The 19,269-nt window shown below is 42.9% G+C and overlaps 1 protein-coding gene and 1 non-coding gene across 2 annotated transcripts in view; one reads left to right on the forward strand and one right to left on the reverse strand.

Moving 5' to 3' along the window:
* LOC124711731 (protein vestigial) overlaps window positions 1-19,269 on the reverse strand; it is a 521,042-nt gene that overhangs the window by 19,132 nt on the left and 482,641 nt on the right. The gene's annotated exons all lie outside the window — the stretch shown is intronic.
* Window positions 11,123-11,229, forward strand: LOC124712804. The gene has a single exon (XR_007005621.1). It is a non-coding gene; the product is annotated as a U6 spliceosomal RNA (small nuclear RNA).

Here is a 19,269-nt window from a genome sequence, read left to right on the forward strand (position 1 = left end):
CTTATTAGACCTGTTGCAGCTTCTAAGTGTTCTGCAAATAAAACGCAGTCTTTGATTCGCCTTCTTTCCCCACAGAATTTGTACGTGATGGTTCCCACTTCAGTTCTTCGTATTTGTAATACGTAGGTGTTTAGTTGAGTTGATAACCTTTGAAGTGGCGTGATTATAGTGTAAAAGGAATTTAACAGTTTTTTTGTTTTTTTTTTTACTCATGTAGAGGACATCAAACTTTTTATTCTTTAAAGTTAATTTGTCGCACCATGTAGATATCTTCTGCAAATCTTTCTGCAGGTCCATTTGATCTTCTGACAACTATTGCACACGTAATGATCGTATGGCATATTTGCCCCGGAGATCACATCGGGGCTTTTTAGGCCACCTAGCTCAAGACTTTTTATTTGATGCCAGTTCGGGGACTTGTGCACCGATAATGGTGAAATGCTGATGAGGACAACACAACATTCGGTTCCGGGGTGGGTAAAATCTCCGGCTGCAAAATCTAAGAAGACTGCTAAATTAGTTTTCTAAATCGTTTATTTAAATTATGAAAAGCGCAAGGTCTCTTGTGCTTCGTTGGGAATTCCAAGGTATCATTTCTGTTTCACTAGGTGACTTACCGTCAATTATTACGAGCAGTGATCAATCTGACAGGAAATCATGCAACTAAGACGATACTCCAAACGCACTTTGTATGGTTACACGATTAGAAGCCGCTTTTGAGGAATGGCGTCAAATGCTTTTTGGAAATCTAGATAAGTGGAGCCATCCTGAGATCTCCTGCCGATAGCACTTGTTGCTATGTGTGAATAAAGAGCCAGTTGTGTTTCACAAGTACGATATTTTTCTGAATCAGTGCTGGTTGTGTGTTGATCGATCGTTTTCTACGAGGTATTTCACAATGCTGCAACACAGTACACGTTCCAAGATCCTACCGCAAATCGATGTTAATGATACGGATCTATAACTCAGTAGATTGCCTCTACATCTACAACAGTACTTCGCAAACGGGGGCTTCTTTCGGCACTATTCTCTCAACCCGCTTCCCCCCCCCCCCCTTTCCCCTTTCACTCTACCATTCGCGAACGGAGCATAGGAAGAATAACTGCCGCTCTAATTTCTAAAATTTTCTCGTTGTGTTCATTTCGCGAGACGTAGGTGGGAGGAAGTAATACATTGTTTAACGCTACCCGGAACGTACTCTTCGGAATTTCAATAGTAAACCGCTCTGTGATGCACAATGCCTCTGTTGTAGCATCTGCCAGTGGAGTGTGGTGAGCTGCGTAACGCTCTCGCGCCGACAAACGACGCTCTGGCGAAGCGCACTTCTATTGGTCGGATCTTTTCTATCTCTTCCATTAGTCCCACCTCGTAAGGCTCCCAGTACCCAAGAATCGATCGAGAAGTATTTTGTAAGCCACTATTTTCTTGGACGAGATAAATTTCCTTCATATTCTTCGTATGAATCTCAGTCCACTATCTAGTTTGTTTTCTTACACTTGAGGTCGCTCTGGATGGTTACCCCTAAATATCTTACACTATGTGATCAAAAGTATCCGGACACCTGACTGAAAATGACTTACAACTTCGTGGCGCCCATGTTGGAAATCAATATGGTTTTGGCCCACCTTTAGCCTTGATGACAGCTTCCACTCTCGCAGGAGCTGGAAGGTTTCTTGGGGAATGAAAATCCATTCTTCACGGAATGCTGCACTGAGGAGAGGTATCGATGTCGGTCGGTGAGGCCTGGCACGAAGTCGGCGCTCCAAAACATCCCAAATGTGCTCTGTAGGATCCAAGTCAGGACTCTGCGCAGACCAGTCCATTACAGGGATGTTATTGTCGTGTAACCACTCCACCACAGGCCGTGCATTATAAGCAGCTGCTCGATCATGTTGAAAGATGCAATCGCCATCCCCGAATTGCTCTTGAAAGTGGGAAGCAAAAAGGTGGTTAAACCATCAGTGTAGGCCTGTGCTGTGAGAGTGCCACGCAAGACAACAAGTGGTGCAAGCCCCCTTCAATGGTCCAATGTTTACGCTCCTCACACCAACCAGGGCGTCGTTTGGCATTTACCGGCGTGATGTGTGGCGTATGAACAGCCGCTCGATTAGGAAATCCAAGTTTTCTCACCTCCTGCCAAAGTGTCACAGTACTTGCAGTGCATCCTGATGCAGTTTGGAATTCCTGTGTGATTGTCTGGCTAGATGTCTGCCTATTACACATTACGACCCCTTCAACTGTCGGTGATCTCTGTCAGTCAGCAGACAAGGTCGGCAGCTACGCTTTTGTGCTGCACGTGTCCCTTCACGTTTCCACTTCACTATCACATCGGAAACAGTGGTCATAGTGATGTTTAGGAGCGTGGAAACATCGCGTACAGGCGTATGACACAAATGACACCCAATCACCTGACCACGTTCGGAGTCCGTGAGTTCCGCGAAGCGCCCCATTCTGCTCTCTCACGATGTCTAATGACTACTGAGGTCGCTGATATGGAGTACCTGGTAGTAGGTGGCAGCACAATGCACCTAATATGACAAACATATGTTTTTGGGGATGTCCATATACTTTTTATCACATAATGTATGTTAGATATGGTTCCAATAATTGGTCATCAATTGTGTGCTTGTACTGTAGTGGATTTCTTCTCCTATGTATACGCAATATATCACATTTATTTACATTCGTCTTCACTTACCAGATCCTGCACCATTTATCAATTCTCTACAGGTCATTCTGCATATCGGTACTGTCTTCTGGCGTTGCTACTTTCCTACTAACAACCGCACAACATGCGAACAGTCTTAAGAAGCATCCGACACTTTCTACTAGATCATTTATATAAATTGTAAACAACAACGGTCCTACCACACTTCCTTGGGGTACTCCGAAAATTACCTTCACATCAGTCAATTTTATTCCCTTGGGAGAGACAAGTTGAGATCTACCTGGAAGGAAGTTTTGAATCCAGTCGCAAATCTGGTCCGATGCTCTGTAACTGCTTTCCTTTTTTTTTTTTTTTTTCGCAAACCATCAGTTCGGGACTGTGTCAAATACCTTCCTGAAGTCAAGGAACACGGCATCAACCTGAGCGCCGTTATCTTCAGCGCTGTAGATCTCACAGAGGAATAGGGCGAGCTAAGTTTTGCAAGATCTGTGTTTGTAGAACCCATGCTGATTTTTACAGAGGAAATTTTCGTTCTCCAGAAACGTCGTACCTCTTGAGCATAAAATATGTTCCGTAATTCTACAACTGATGTGCGTGGACATTATCAACCTACAATTATGCGCATCTGTTCTACGACTTCTTGAAAGAGGAATGACCTGTGGTTTTTCTAGTGGCTATGTACCCTTCGTTGCTCCAGAAATCTACGATAAACTGTTAGTAGGAGAGCTATTCGATTGCATAAACTCTGCAGAACCTTGCAGCTATCTCTCATCTGATCCTGATGTCTTTCCACTACTAAACGATGTACTTCATTTTCTGTTCCGCTGTTGTCTATCTCAATATCCGCCATTTTGACGTTCGTACGATGACTGAATGGTGGCATGTATTACGATCTTCCGCGCTGAAGCAATTTCGAAAGACCGAATTCAGTAACTCGGTTGTGTCTCCATCATCTTCCGTTTCGGTGCCAGTACGCTACCTGTGTGACTGAATAGATAATTACGATCCGCTTGCTGATTCTACTTAAGATCAGAACCTTTTAGGGTTTTTAGTCAGATCGGTCGAAAAAGTATTACTTTCAAAGTCAATGAACGCTTGTCTCATCGATCTCCTTACATTCATTTGTGCTTCAAAAATGGCTCTGAGCACTATGCGACAACTTCTGAGGTCATCAGTCGACTAGAACTTAGAACTAATTAAACCTAACTAACCTAAGGACATCACACACATCCATGCCCGAGGCAGGATTTGAACCTGCGACCATAGCGGTCGCTCGGTTCCAGACTGCAGCGCCTAGAACCGCACGGCCACTCCGGCCGGCTATTTGCGCTTCGTTCAGCTTTTGTTTGCCTACTGGGTTTTGACTTCTCTTGAATCTGTGATGAAACTTTCTTTGTTTATGTAGTAGTTTCCTAACAAGGATATTAAATCACGGTGGGTCTGTCCTATCCCTTAACACTTTGCTCGGGAAATGCTTGTCTAAGGCATATTGAACGATACTTCTGATCTTCTTTCATTTGTACTCTACTTCTTCGGCCTCAGCCGTGAATATTTGGTGTTGACCACTCACTCAAATAGTCAGCAATTTGTGTCCTGTCACGCTTGCTAAGCTAAAATATTTTCCTGCCTTTCTTAACATCCTTGTAATATCCGTCGTCACATATGCTACCAGTGCCTCCCTCGTGTATTGACGTGACGTATGCGACTTCCCAGTCTCTAGATACTTCGTCGATCGAGCATTTGTGGATGACTGCCAAAAGTAGAACTACTTAATAAGCATATTCCGAAATTAACGTAATCGGTATACGGCCTGCACAGGAAGACTTACGTTTATTCAGTGACTTACGTTCGTTAAACTGAAGGTATCTCCTTCTAAATTCCACATGTCAGCTGTGTGGATTTCATCAAGTAGTTAACAAGATAACAAAGCTGCAAACCACTGTTTTGCGATCAGCAGGAAAGTACTGTTGTCCAACGCATTCAAATAGTGTGACTGGTGTCAGCTCTTCACAAAAGGAACCTCTCTCTCGTACGATTCAAAGTTCCATGAAAAATGGTTAAGTTCTACCCTTAAACTGTGACGAGAACCTGTGGAGAAATGATTTGTAGAAAATGAGAGCTAGACGTCTCATTAGCTAGCTCACAGTAATGTGACTGAATCTTATATTTGTTTTATCATGAGGAAAATAATGTCAGGTATCAAAACAAGCAAATTAAGAGCAAGAGCAACGCAGGACTTCCTTTTGTTTATAATAAAAATGTTAGTTCTAAGCAGTTTCATGAAAAAAGTGAAATTTTGTTTAAAATCGAAGTAATAATTAAATATTCCTGCGGAGTGCACTGGTCAGTAGCTCAGGAACCGTCACCAGTGATACAGCGGTAAACGATCACGTGCTTTTATTTGCTCGTCGTCTCGAGCGGTAATACTAGCCTCAAAGTCCGACTCATTCGTCAGTAAATCGAATTCGCTGACGCGGTAAACGATCACGTGCTTTTATTTGCTCGTCGTCTCGAGCGGTAATACTAGCCTCAAAGTCCGACTCACTCGTCAGTAAATCGAATTCGCTGACGAGCTCTAGTGTGAATTGTAATGGATATGCTAAATTATAGACTAATATCTTTACTGTCGGTCTACACCTACACTTCCCAAGAGTGCTTGGTGGAGGGTACTTCGTTCCAGTGTTAGTGATTCTCTGTCCAATTCCATACGAGCATTGAGCGAAGTGAAAATTAGAGACACACAAGTCACAGACGGCCGAATGCACCAACCTCTATTAAAAGTTAGCCGCGGTAATGTCGCCATTTGAAGCTACCATACCCAAAATTCTGGTGGACTCACATCGATCAAATTTGAACGAAGGAGTCTGACCGTAGCTCACACCCGATTTTCACGAGATGACCAGAGATTTTTATAAACGTACGGTATTAAGATGGCTCCGCGTTTCAGTGTACTGAGACAGACTCGAGGCCACCGTGCCCTATACTCCAGATGAATCCGGAAAGATTATTAATTTATGACTCAAACCTACCAGGAATAGAATTAAATTGTGTCTCTACATGTGCCCACATTGTTTTTCTCTAACAAGGTAATCACTTGACAGTCAGATTTTTGTAAATTTTTATATTTATGGTGTGTGAAGTTCAAAGTTCAAATTTAGCTGTCTCAAAACAGTTCGATAAAACTCCCGAGAAAATCGACTTCTACGTTTTCCGACCGTGTTTAATATGCTAAAATAAGGTAGAAAATTTTCAATAGTAAGTTGGTTGCTATGTGCTAAAGTATTTTTCTCTGGTTTGGAGACTTGGGTTCGATATCACTTAGATTCAAATTTTAGAGAAACGTAAAGTACAAAAAGTTAGAAAAAAGTTTTTGTAATTTTTTTAACCCTTTCGTCGTGATTGACAATCTTATAAAAGATCGTATTTAAGAATTTCTGTTTGCAATGAAAATTGCAGTGTGCAATGTATAGTTTTGTTTATAAATATGATTATTAGATTTGTTAATTATCATATGTTTGATGAATTTTATATTTAAATGACGTAGGTGTTCGAATAGAACAAATGAAACAAACGAAAAAGCGGTGTGCTACTTCTGTTTCCCATCTCGCTGAACATAAACGAACGGCCTCGTAGCCAGGTATGAACACACTTCTCCTCGTTGACGAAATAGAGAGCGTGACACAATGACGTCACCTACCGGCGACTGTCTATAAAACTTATGAATATAGCTTGAAACCACAATAACAGGAGATGCTGCTACAGATTAAGCTGTAAGTTCCTTTGAAGCCGACGCCGCTGTGTTAGATGCTCCAAAACATTATCGGACGACTGCTTCAAGTCGCATTTTCTCTCTCGTGCGCACAAGAGCTGTTTTAAATGGAATATCTTACAGTGCTTTCGCGAATAAAACAGCTTGAGGAAGCCATTTTCAGACGTTTTTCTGGTCTTAAGTCCATATCTGATAGAGTAATAAGACCCATTCCACGTCGTTTTTGTTTTACATTTCGAATAACCAAGGAGAGAAGTAAGTGGCGCTTCAACGAGTTCGCTTAAGAATGAAATGTGAGTCCTTCACATTTTAGACTATGATCAGAATGATTAGTACACTAGTAAATGACGCAATCTGGCATCTCTGATCGAAACACTTCCACCAGAAGCTAATATTTGGGGCAATTAAAATGGCAGATGTAGTTTGTGACGTAATAACAGCACCCCTTATGTTATATCTCCATGGTAAAAAGGGTCTATTAACATCTTTGCATCCACTGGGCGCCTTCCATTGCTATACACGGAATTAGCCGCGGTCAAATGCACTGGTGGCTGACGACCGTTTGCTGACAGGCGGGTAAGGCTGGTGCAACACAGAGACAGTTTGAACGTTGTTTACTTTAAACTGTGATCCCGGGACCTTGGTTATCTCGCCAACCGAGGTCGGTGCACTCGATCGGTACTGTTGTTGACGCTGCGGAAAGCAGTTCACCTGTTACTTTACGAGTATTTTTTTGCACAGCGGTGTGCGCAGACGCCGTCGGGCTTGTGTGCCGGCCACAGAGGCGCGAGGGTCAGCGAGGCCCGAGACCAATATCTGGCGTCCGCGCCGCGGAATATTAAACGCGCCGCATTCCTGCCTGCCCTCTGCCGCCGCCGCTGCCCCCGCCTTTTGTCCCGGCCAAGCGCAATATTGCTCCTCTCCGTCCTATTCCGTTCTGGTCAAGCCCCCTGGTCGCCGTCGCCCGCTCTCTTTGCGCTCACACCCGTGGTTCACATTTTCACCTGCACAACCTTCCCAAATGTTCGGAGTTTAATTAGATTGCAGTGCAGTTGCTTAAGCTCGATTATTTAAGTTCATGTCTCTAATGTTGAAAATACAAAAGCAACGGGCTGCTAATGAATGTAAAGAAGACGCCGATTTTGATCCGATGACAGCATTTACCACCCGGCGGGTTGGTAAATGTGCTGGTAAAGATTTCAACGTCGTCCGCCAAAAGATAGCGTAGTGGCATAGCTGCCAAAGCGCCATCTCTGCCTACTATTTAATAGAAAATTCTTGCAGCCAGAAGGCTCAGGGACCAACAGATAGCGTAGTGACATAGCTACCAAAGCGCCATCTCTGCGTACCATTTAATAGAAAATGCTCAGGGTGGTGCAAACGTGTGCAGAAATTACGTCTCAGAGCTGGACGTCACATGGTGTGAGGTGAGCGTGATTATAGCATCAAATGGGGCTGAGGATGTCAAATTAAACACCTTTCAGCTGTCAGTTTTCAGCCTTATTTTATCAGGCAACCAGTTTCGGCGCTGTATTACACCATCTTCAGGCCCCTAACCGACGTATAGGAATAATCTACCTCGCTTGTGATCCAAGCAGGGGCCAGCAAGTAGATATCTACTTGCTACAGCGACCACTTCAAGCATCAGCCGCCGACTGTTCAATCTCAAGCGAGGTAGAGTATTCCTACATGTCGGTCAGGAGCCTGAAGATGGCGTAATAAAGCGCCGAAACTGGTTGCCTAATAAAATAAGGTTAAAATTTGACGGCTGCAAGATGTTTAATTTGGCATCCTAAATTGAACAGTCGAGTCCCGCGACCATCGCTAAAAGATGGAGATACAGAGATCAACTGGGGCTGGTCCCGTTACAGGAGACAGTTGAAGAAATGGGAAAAGTCAGTTTGTGTCAATCAGCGAGAAGTTACACCGCACTACTGCGGTGCTCTGCATTGCAACGCGGACCGAAGACATTTGGTGGATTTCAACAGCAAAGAATTATCGGGAAGCTGAAGGAAAAACTAGGTGTGACGAGCGGAGCCCAGGAGTTTCGTATTACTCACAGCATTCTTTCGCGAGCACGTTGAGCGATCCGAAACACAGGCTTTGCTGCCCGAATGAGCAGAGCTGGTCGATCACTGTCAACTACAGCAGTGGATGACCACTACATTGTGTAACAGGCAAGAGGGGACCAACTTTAAACAATGGCTGCAGATGAGGCAACGTTTCACAGGACTGCGAGGCACGCTACGTCACGATGCACGGTGGCTCGGCGTCTGCATAGTAGTGGTCCCTCCACCCGAAGGCACCGTTTGCGATGGTGCGAAGAGAATTGGGACTGGACCAACGAGGAGTGGGACCGCGGGCTATCCTAGTATGAGAACAGATTCAGTCTGAGTAGGGATTCTGTACGTACCCTCAAATGGCGGATTTGGCGTTATGGTGTTTCGTGAGCGTTCTAGCCTCCAAATCTCTGCACACGGCACACTCACCGGTTAGAGTTATTGTAACAGTACTCCTTCCCCATGTGGGTCCATTCAGAGGTGCATTCGGTCCGGGCTTCATTTCTATGGCAGACAACTGGCGGCCGCATCGAAAAGCGCATGTGTGTGTGTGTGTGTGTGTTGGCTCTGAACACTATGGGACTCAACTGCTGTGGTCATAAGTCCCCTAGAACTTAGAACTACTTAAACCTAGCTAACCTAAGGACATCACACACATCCATGCCCGAGGCAGGATTCGAACCTGCGACTGTAGCGGTCGTGCGGTTCCAGACTGTAGCGCCTTTAACCGCTCGGCCACTCCGGCCGGCGAAAAGCGCATGTGGAGGAACTCTTCGAACGAAAGAATATTCGGCGAATGGACTGGCCTGCCCGTTCATACGACTTAAATCCCATCGGGCAGGTGTAGGATACATTGGGGCGAGGTATTGCGGCACGCGCACGTGCACTGCCGAGCATCCAGCATTTGCTAACGGCACAGGAATTTCTTGTCAGCATTATGGTCAGCATAGGAACACGTCCCAGAGCATGCATTTCCGTGGTCGCACACCCTAATAAGAATCATGTCCTGCCTTTATTCAAAATGGTTTAAATGGCTCTGAGCACTATGGGACTTAACCGCTGAGGCCATCAGTCCCCTAGAACTTAGAACTACTTAAACCTAACTAACCTAAGGACTTCACACACATCCATGCCCGAGGCAGGAATACGAACCTGCGACCGTAGCGGGCGCGCGGTTCCAGACTGTAGCGCCTAGAACCGCTCGGCCACGACGGCCGGCCTGCCTTTATTAATGCCCAGTGGAACATCATAAATCGCGGTTACTTCAGTGTAATTATTATCAATGAATAAAAGTGTCCGGCCATCCTGATTTTGGTTTTCCGTGATTTCCCTAAATCGCTTCAGGCAAATGCTGGGATGGTTCCTTTGAAAGGGCACGGCCAGCTTCCTTCCCCATCCTTCCCTAATCCAATGAGACCGATGACCTCTCTGTTTGGTCTCTTCTACCAAATCAACCCAATGAATAAAAGTGCCGCTTAAGTTCGTCTCGTTGCGTACACCATCCAGATATCTTCTGTACTCTACTCTAGCAATTCGTTCTACGTACTGTCCAAGCTGCATCGAGTTATGTTACTTGTCAGTGACACGTCATGCGGAAGTTACTTTCTTCCTCGAGTTTTGCATACCAGTGCAAAAGCGCCCACCGAAGCTCAGTCAGTCGCACTCTGGCGACAGGGCAGTGGCCGCTATTTTCTCAGTAATTGTGCCGGCGACAGATCCGCTGTTATCGCCTGTTAAGACGCCACAAGCGGTGGACAGCTAGGAGCGGAACCCTTTAAAGGTCGCGCGCTGTCCGAGGGTAGAGTGCTGTTCCTGATAGCGGGCGCTTCGAAATTAATAAAGGGAGCCAAGCGCGGCGCGCACTTTATCTGCCAGCTTCAGCTCTGCGCTCGTGAAATTCCAGCGGGGGCTCACTACAGGCGGCGGAATGCGTGCGGCTTCCTTTGAGAGAAAGAGAGAGAGAGAGAGGGAGGGGGGGGGGGGGGCGGGCGCCGCCGCCGTTCTTTGCTCCGCTTGTATCGAGGAAACAAATTATCGGAAATTGGCGTCGGGATACGCTCGCCTCGCTGCTCCCGCTACGGTGAAAGGAAACGTAAAAGATCCGGCGGCAGTTCTTTGCAGCTGTGTTTCCTGTAGGTGAAAACTCGCAGTCCAAAACATTTGCCGATGTGGTCGGTTATTGTTCAGTGGTTCGGTTCTGTAGAGTCGCGCCGACGGAGATCATTTTGAACCTTGTGTTACTGTGTAACAAACGTTCTCTCCTCCGGTGGCGTGCTTCATACCATCTTGATATTTAGTCCAGCTGCATTTTGCAATACAGATTTGCGACTGCAGTAATTGAGAATAATCTTAGACGAGTCATTCTGCCGGCCGGAGTGGCCGCACTGTACTAGGCGCTACACTCTGGAACCGCGCGACCGCTACGGTCGCAGGTTCGAATACTGCCTCGGGCATAGATGTGTGTGATGTCCTTAGGTTAGTTAGGTTTGAGTAGTTCTAAGTTCTAGAGGCCTGATGACCTCAGATGTTAAGTCCCATAGTGCTCAGAGCCATTTGCACCGTTTGAGTCATTATGCGGTTTTTCAGTTCCGTTATAATATATGTGCAGCTCGAGGGGTCAATGATGTACTTGCTTTGGCGGTACATGTACTAAAATTGGAACGATACAGACAAGATTAGCATGGCTCCTATGCAAGGATGACACCCAAAATCGTGAAGTGTTACACAGTGGCAAAGTGCCGAACTACCAGTCCAAAGGAATATTGTTAGATACCAGGTCAGTCCTAGGATTTTATATGTGTTATTTATCACTTCTTTCACCTCTGTAAACTCTTCTTATTGAAAAACATATGCCGAGTTGTACTGTGGTTTGGAGTCCATGTTAAGTTGTAGGAATCCCAATAATTATCTGCGTAAGTCACTTCGAAAGGTTGAAAGGTGGCTGCAGTTTATGTATTTTACATCTTTGCCACTACAGCATTAAGTAGCGGCTTTAATTCAACGAAAGAGCCTTGTACCGGAGTAAATATATGCAGTAGACGTCTATGGCAGTCTGGTTTAGGTTGATATTAAATGATATCAGTGGTCTTCTGCCCACCTTTCTTTTTCTTTCTTTCCATCTCTCTGGCTCGTTGAGCCATACTGCCAGCAGCGTGGTACATACATATCTAAAACATAAAGGGTGATTCATCTGCCCTACCGATGTTGTTTTATGCAACCCAGAATGTTATATTTAGCCTTCCAACACAAATCGCTAGATTTTCATATTCTCTCGGTCACTATGCGCAAACGGCTAGCCCTAGAGAAAAAATGTAGAGGATTCTTTTGTAGAAAATTTAAAGTAGTTAAATTTTGTACTGAGATACTCCCTCACCGGGGACCACGGTTTTCGAATTACTCAAGAGAAAAGTACAAAAGTGACTTTCAAACGCACCCCTAACCCCACACTCACCTCTCGCTATGCAGGATTTCTAATATGTTGTTCGTGGTACTCCCTCCTGCTGCCGCACAAAAATTTCCAACTACACGAAATATTCCCGATATTCTACCGTTTTTGTTTGTATTGTTCAGGCTATTAGCTACCAGTATAGTCGGCTACTTCGTTAACATTATTAATTTAAACGTTTGCGTGAGGGTAATGAAAGGAAAATGGTTTTTATGAACATTGCGCTAAGGCAAATAACATTGACAATTCGAGCCAAATTCAATCCTTACAAGCACACTAGTTTCGTAGTAATGGAGCTTAAAGAATACAACGATGTAATTGTTTATTTTATGTTGTTAAAATTTAAAAAATTGTTAGGTAAAATTTACACAAATGCCAATTTTACAATTTTAGAATTTCTAAAATTTTACAACGCCATAATATGGACAGTCTATAAAGACCAATATGGTGGAATGTGGGAAATAATTCGTGCCGTCGCAAATTTTTGTGAGAGGTAGTGCCATGAACAAAATACCAGGAATCCTGCCCAGCGTGTGCTGAGTATTGTAACCGGGATGCGTTTGAAGGTCACTTTTGTAGGTTTTTTCTTGAATAATTAGTAAACTACGGCCTCTAGCGAATATCTGAGTATAAAATTTAACTACATTAAATTTTTTATAAAAAATCCTACTATTTTTTTCTATACGATAAATAGTTTACACGTAGCAAGCGAGAAAATACAAAAAAGTTTCTTTGGGCATTGAAATGTGCGGTGCATATTTAAATACCTTTTCGGGACTCGAAGATGAACAGATTCATAAAATACATCGAACGTCTTTAACAAAAATGTATTGTTATAGTTATGTACAATACAATGCGATTTTCAACCATAAATAAATGTTGCAATAGTCGCTCCTCGTCTCTCCATAGCTTCTCTTACATAGTTGGTCACTTTAATTACTGGAACTGCTGTGTTGCACGCACTGTTAATATTCATTCCTCTTGCTGCACCAATAGTCGATATTATATTTTGGAAATGTGGGCTTAGTCGCTGGACATGAAAGAAAGAAAATAATGCTAGTCATTGCGTTTTCAACAAGTGCACACTCTCAGGATATCAGAAAAAATTGACGAGTGGCTTTTTTCAAGGGGGATGCGACGTTGTAGAAACGTATTCGTACGCGATTATCTTCCCTCCGTTGGTGTACCATCTGTGCTTTTGTACAGTTTTATTCCCCATAATTTATGTCAACTACTCAGGTAATATTTTTAGATACAAATTTACATTTAGTTCCCATTATACATATTGCAACTTTCTTGTGTGCAAGATTAACCATTAGTCTAATTCTGTCTACTCCCTGTCACCGTGGCATTACAGTGTGGTTCTTGTTGATGACGTGGTGTCATGCTTGATCTTTCGACTATTAATATTAGCTTTTGCCTTGGGTAACTATTTTTGTTGCTTTTAGTCACGGCAAATTTTTTTCTTTTTTCTGTCTTTGCAACACTTGCTGTAAAGTTGTTTCTGTTAGAACGCACAAACTGAAAATGTTGTATTTCTGAATCGTTAAGTTGGTAATTATTACCTCAGTCATATCCTTAAGCCAAAGGATTTTGCTCAGATTTCTAATTTTATAGCGCCGACCTCACAATTCAGTATTCATTGAACCTACTAGCTTTGCTCCTGTATTCTCTACAGATACTTCGATAAATTCTACTCATTTGTCGTTGGCTGTGAGCTCCACTCTTGTCGGCTATATTTCCAAGAAGGCTCTAGCCTTTCGTGTATCATAGCCGTACAACTCGGCAATAAAAATTCCTCGTGGATTTGTCTTATTGACGTTAAGAAAACAGGAAACTAAAATTCCCTACATTGCCAAGAGTTTTTTACTCCGAATTGGTATTATAGAGTCTGCTAGTGATTTACTGGCTAAACAACACAATCAGACGTCATAAACTACACAGTAAATATAAACGTTGTTAAGCAAGTTTTTCCCTGACTATTACACAATATTGTAGACGACGCGTTCGTCATTTTTTCCCCCTTTCTTCTTCTTTCTTCCTTTCTGTCGGACGCCCTCTGAATGATAAACCACTTGCTGTCGCTACAGCTTCGAGACACTGATTCACATGTAACAAGCTATGATCTTTTTACAATTTAAAAAAATGTTCACTCAGTTTCGTACCACTAGTTGCTTCAATGTAGAGAGCACTGCGTTAACAATAAGATTTTTTCGTGTTGTGATGATGATGTGATGGTGCTTGTGATACCGGTGGCGGCGGTCGACAAAGACGTACAGGGTATCTACTGTACAAAGTCGTGCTATCACTTCAAAAAGTCGTAACTTGGAAATTATTAGAGCATCCTAGTTTGTTGTACAACATTCAGCAGCTCTCAGGTATTTCTTTCCTTCGCCTTTTGTTGCAAATTTGACTTGGAATGCATTAATACGGCGACAGGCGAGCAGAAGGCGCAATGGCTCATCTAGTACGTAAAATCCAAATGTGCGGCAGAGGTACTGTGGAATTATCGACGCCGGTATAGAAGGAAACCACCGGCAAAAAGAAGAATATGAAGTCGTTCAAAAACTTTAAAGAATCCTTCCACTAAGTGAACGTACCCTGTGCCTCAAGCGCGTGTCGACAGAGTGCATCTTGCATTCAGCTCACCCCCCAGATTTCAATTCGTCGTCATTACGTGAACTGCAGGTAGGTAGGTCAACTGTCCAAACAATGTTACATAATCTGTTACGGATTTCTGTGTTCAAAGTGCAAATGTTCCAAGAAATATCGCCACACTCTAACAGCGCTTGGGAAAAGTGAACACTTAAATTTTTCTGTACAAGCTCTGATTTCTCTTATTTTACTATATGTATCATTTCTCTCTATGTAGGTTGGTGACAGTAAAATATTTTCACATTTAGAGCAGAAAGCTGGTGGTTGAAATTTCGTGAAAAGATCTCGCTGCAATGAAAAACGCCTTTGTTATAATAAGTGCCATCTAAACACGCTTAACATATCCGTGGCATTCACTCCCATAATTTGCGATAAAGCAAAACGAGCTGTCCTTCTTTGAACTTTTTCGATCTCCTCCATCAATCCTATCTGGCAAGGATCCCATACGGCACAGCAATACTCCAGTAGGAGACGAACAAGCGTAGTGTAGGCAGTCGGTTTAGTAGACCTGTCGCATCTTCTAAGAATTCTGCCAACAAAATGTTTGGTTTGCCTTCCCCAAAACATTATCTATGTGATATTTCCAATTTAAGTTGTTCATAATTGTAATTACTATATATTTAGTCAAAATGACAGCCCTTAAATTTGTGTGATTTATAGTGTAACCGAAATTTAAAGGATCTATTTTTGTACGTCGGGCATTATCTCAAATTTTTCTTATTGAGAGACAATTGCCACTTTTCATATTTGCTTTTGACCTTCCGATGACGTTACAAGATGGCAAATGACTGTATCATCTGCGAAGAATATAAGAGTGCTGCTCAGATTGTCCCATAAACCGTTTATGTAGGTTAGGATCAGCAAAAGGCCTACAACACTTTCTTGAAGAACGCCAGATATCACTTCTGTTTGACTCGATGATTTTCCATCGATTGCTACGTACTGTACCTTTCTGACAGGAAATCACGAATAAAGTTGTACAACTGAAGCGATTCTCCATAGGCATGGAATTTCCTTAGAAGTCTCTTGTGAAGACCTGTGTCAAAAGCCATCTGGAAATCTGGAATTGGAATCAGTTTGAGATCCCATGTCCACAAAAGTCATTACTTCATGCGAATAAAGATCTAGTATTTCACAAGAATGAATCCGTGATGACTGTGTTTCAATGGACCATTACCATCGAGGTAATCCACAGAATTCGAATACAGTATATGTTCCAGAATTACACTGTCGATGTTAGTAATACTGGTCTGTAATTCGGTGGATTACTTCTGTTTCCTTTCTCAAATACTGACGTGACCTGCGCAACTTTCCGGTGTCTTGGTAAGGATCTTTCGTTGAGCGAGCGATTGTATATGATTGTTTAGTACGGGGCTGTTGTATTGGCCTACTCTGAAAGTAGCCCTCCAGGTATGTTATCTGGACCGGAAGATTTGCCTTTAATAAGTAGTTTAAGCTGCTTCGCTACACCAAGAATATCTACTTCTAAGTTACTCATGTTGACAGTTTTTCTCGATTCGAATTTCGTATTCTTTGGTAAAGGAATTTCGGAAAATTGAGTATAATAACTCAGCTTTAGTGATATTGTCATCGGTAATATAACCATTTATATCACGCAGTGAATGTATTTATGATCTCCTGCCGCTGTTGTACTTTACATACGACCAAGATATATTTGGATTTTCTGTCATATTTCGAGAGAGTTTTGTTGTGGAAGCTACTTCGCGTGTTCCATACTGGCCTCCAAGCGTGCTGAAAATGACTGCCTGAAAAATGTGCGTGTTTTCAGATGATGGATAATTTAATCACAGGAACATTATGATTTGGGGTTCAGAAAACCCGCAGAACACACGTGAGTTTATCCGTGATAACCCCAGGCTTAATGTATGGTTTCGCCTAATGCACGACAGGGCCCATTTTTCTTCGCAGAGAAAACCATAACGGAAAATGTTTACCCGGACATGCTCCAACAGTTCCTCCTACCACAGATCGAAGTGCTGCAGCCGGCTATCATCTTACATGATGTTGTTACACTTCCACGCTGGAGTTTGAATCTGCGGGGTGTGATGACTGACACATTAGCCAGGAGATGAACGGATGCTGACAGTCCTATCGCAAGGCCATATGCTCTCCCGATGTCACGGCATTGGACTTCTTTTTATGGGGTTACGTCAAGGATAACGTGTGCACAACACCAGTCAGTGACACGCTCCACTGATTCGTGTGGGACAGATAGCAAGAACTGCCGATGCTGCAGTGTTGACCCGTACATGGGCAGAACTCGAATATCGCCTTGATGGTCTGCCAAGTAGAGAAGAATTGTAGCACAATAGGAAAAAAAAATTAAAACTGCTAAAGGTTTTACAACAAACCACTCCAATAGTTTCCCAGTTAACGACTTTCTGAAATCATAGCGTGACTTTACGGACTTCTGTTTATCATGTTAGCATTCCGATTCCTATGGGTTTATTTATCGATTGTCATTTTTGTTTGTCGTTCACTGTTGCTATGTGCGTTTACATATTGTCATTTTGTGACATGGAGATAGTGAATAGAGCGGTGCACGCTAGAAAATGTAGTGCCAAGTGGAGAAATCGGAACATTTCCGACATATTCTTCTGTTTGAGTTCAGCAGAGGGGGTGACAGCAGCGGAGGCAACCAGAAACATTTGCGTCATGTGTGGAAATAATGTCACTGGACAAAGTATGACAAGAAAATAGTGTACTCGTTTTAAGGAGGATCGTTTTGACATTAGTGGCTCTCCACGTTCAGAGAGACTTTCGGGGTTTGATGGAGATCGTTTAAACGCATTAATTCATAATAATCCACGTCAGTGGACTGGAGAACTAGCAAATGAGATGAATTGTGATTATTGCACCACCGTGTAACACTGCATGCAGTGGGAAGGTTCAAAAATCGGTTGTACGGATACCGCATGCTCTAAGCCAAAATCACAAAAATCAGCAGATGGCCATATGTGCATCTCTGCTTGCTCATCATCAACTGGCTCGTGAACAACACCGATCATTCTCATCCTGTATCGTAACTGGTGACGAGAAATGGTATCTCTATGCTAAAATAAGGAAAAGAAAGGAATGGTTGTATCCAAATAAAGCTGCAACTATCCGTACAAAGTCATGACACATCCACAAAAGATAATGTTATGCATCTGGCGAAACAGTGACGGTGTGGTGTACTACGAATTGATTCCCCGAAGTGTAACCGTCACTGCTGACATTTACTGCCAACAAATTACACATCTTACAGACGCAATCCAAGAACAACGACCAGGGAGACAGTGTGGAATTATTTTACTCCAGCCGGCCGCGGTGGCCGAGCGATTCTAGGCGCTTCAGTCCGGAACCACGCGACTGCTACGGTCGCAGGTTCGAATCCTGCCTCGGGCATGGATGTGTGCGATGTCCTTAGATTAGTTAGGTTTAAGTAGTTCTAAGTTCTAGGGGACTGATGGCCTCGGATGTTAAATCCCATAGTGCTCAGAGCCATTTGAGCCATTTTTTTTTTTATTATTATTCTACTCCACGATATCGCTCGCCTGCATTCCACTAGAATGACAGGATTGGGAAGTCAATTCGCACCCACTTTATTCGTCTGATCTTTCATCCTCAGATTTCCACCCTTTCCGTTGTCTGTCGAATAACCTTCAAAGAGTTTCCTTTCCAGATGAAAATGCGCTCCGAACATGGCTCAACGAGTTCTTCCCCAGAAGAATACGTTATTTCTACAGTCGCGGAATCGAAAAGTTACCCCATCGTTGGCAGACTGTTGTAACGACTTAATTAGAGTATATTAATGATGACTGAAGTTTATGTTATATGTAACTGTTGTCTTTGTTAAAAAAAACCAAGAGTATTTTATCGATGAAGAGTTGATGTCATTGTTTGTCATAATAGGCTGCAAACAAAATGTAAATTTTTAAAATGTATCTGCAAACTGATTTGCTTTCGTTAGTTTTGCCAGCATAAATTAAGTTTTCATTAATTTGTACGCCACGACCAAAGCAGAGAAAGAAATTTTATATCTAAAGATAGCTGGAACTGCCTACACTGTTCCGTTAATAAGTTATAAGCCTCTTAGTCTTGATGTATTTTATTCCTTTTTTTTATATCCTATCGATTGGGGTTTAAATATGTAATGTAGTGAATTTATTTATCAGCTTGGTCATTGCTCCATGAAACTGCGTGAGAACTGCAGGATGTCAATAATTTGGTGCCATGATGCATCGGCGCAGAGTCTTTGGGCCATTTTCAGGTGAATACTGGCGAAAGTTGGGGATGGGCAAACGATACTCACGGCCGAACAAGCTCGAGATTTTAAACGCACCGCAAACATCGACAGAGTATCGAGTGCTGTTCGAACATTCACGTGACACTTGATTCATCCAGCGTGACAGAAAACAATCGTGGGTATAAAAAACTACCACAGGAGTAAACTATGGTTCCGCTTGAAATTTGACAGTTTCGTGAAACGTGGGTTGCAATGGTAAGAAATCCTACCACGATACAACCTCCTTTTGTATTTGAACTAATTTACCTAGGAAGTTCTCATGCAGTATTTACGGTTACCCTACATAAGCATTTGTGATGATTTTTTATGTAATGCTAAAAAATCAAAAGCGAAAAAAATTGCCATTCAAAAATATTACTCTAC

This window comes from Schistocerca piceifrons, chromosome 8 (assembly GCF_021461385.2).
Source record: "Schistocerca piceifrons isolate TAMUIC-IGC-003096 chromosome 8, iqSchPice1.1, whole genome shotgun sequence".
In the NCBI taxonomy this organism is placed as follows: Eukaryota; Metazoa; Arthropoda; class Insecta; order Orthoptera; family Acrididae; genus Schistocerca; species Schistocerca piceifrons.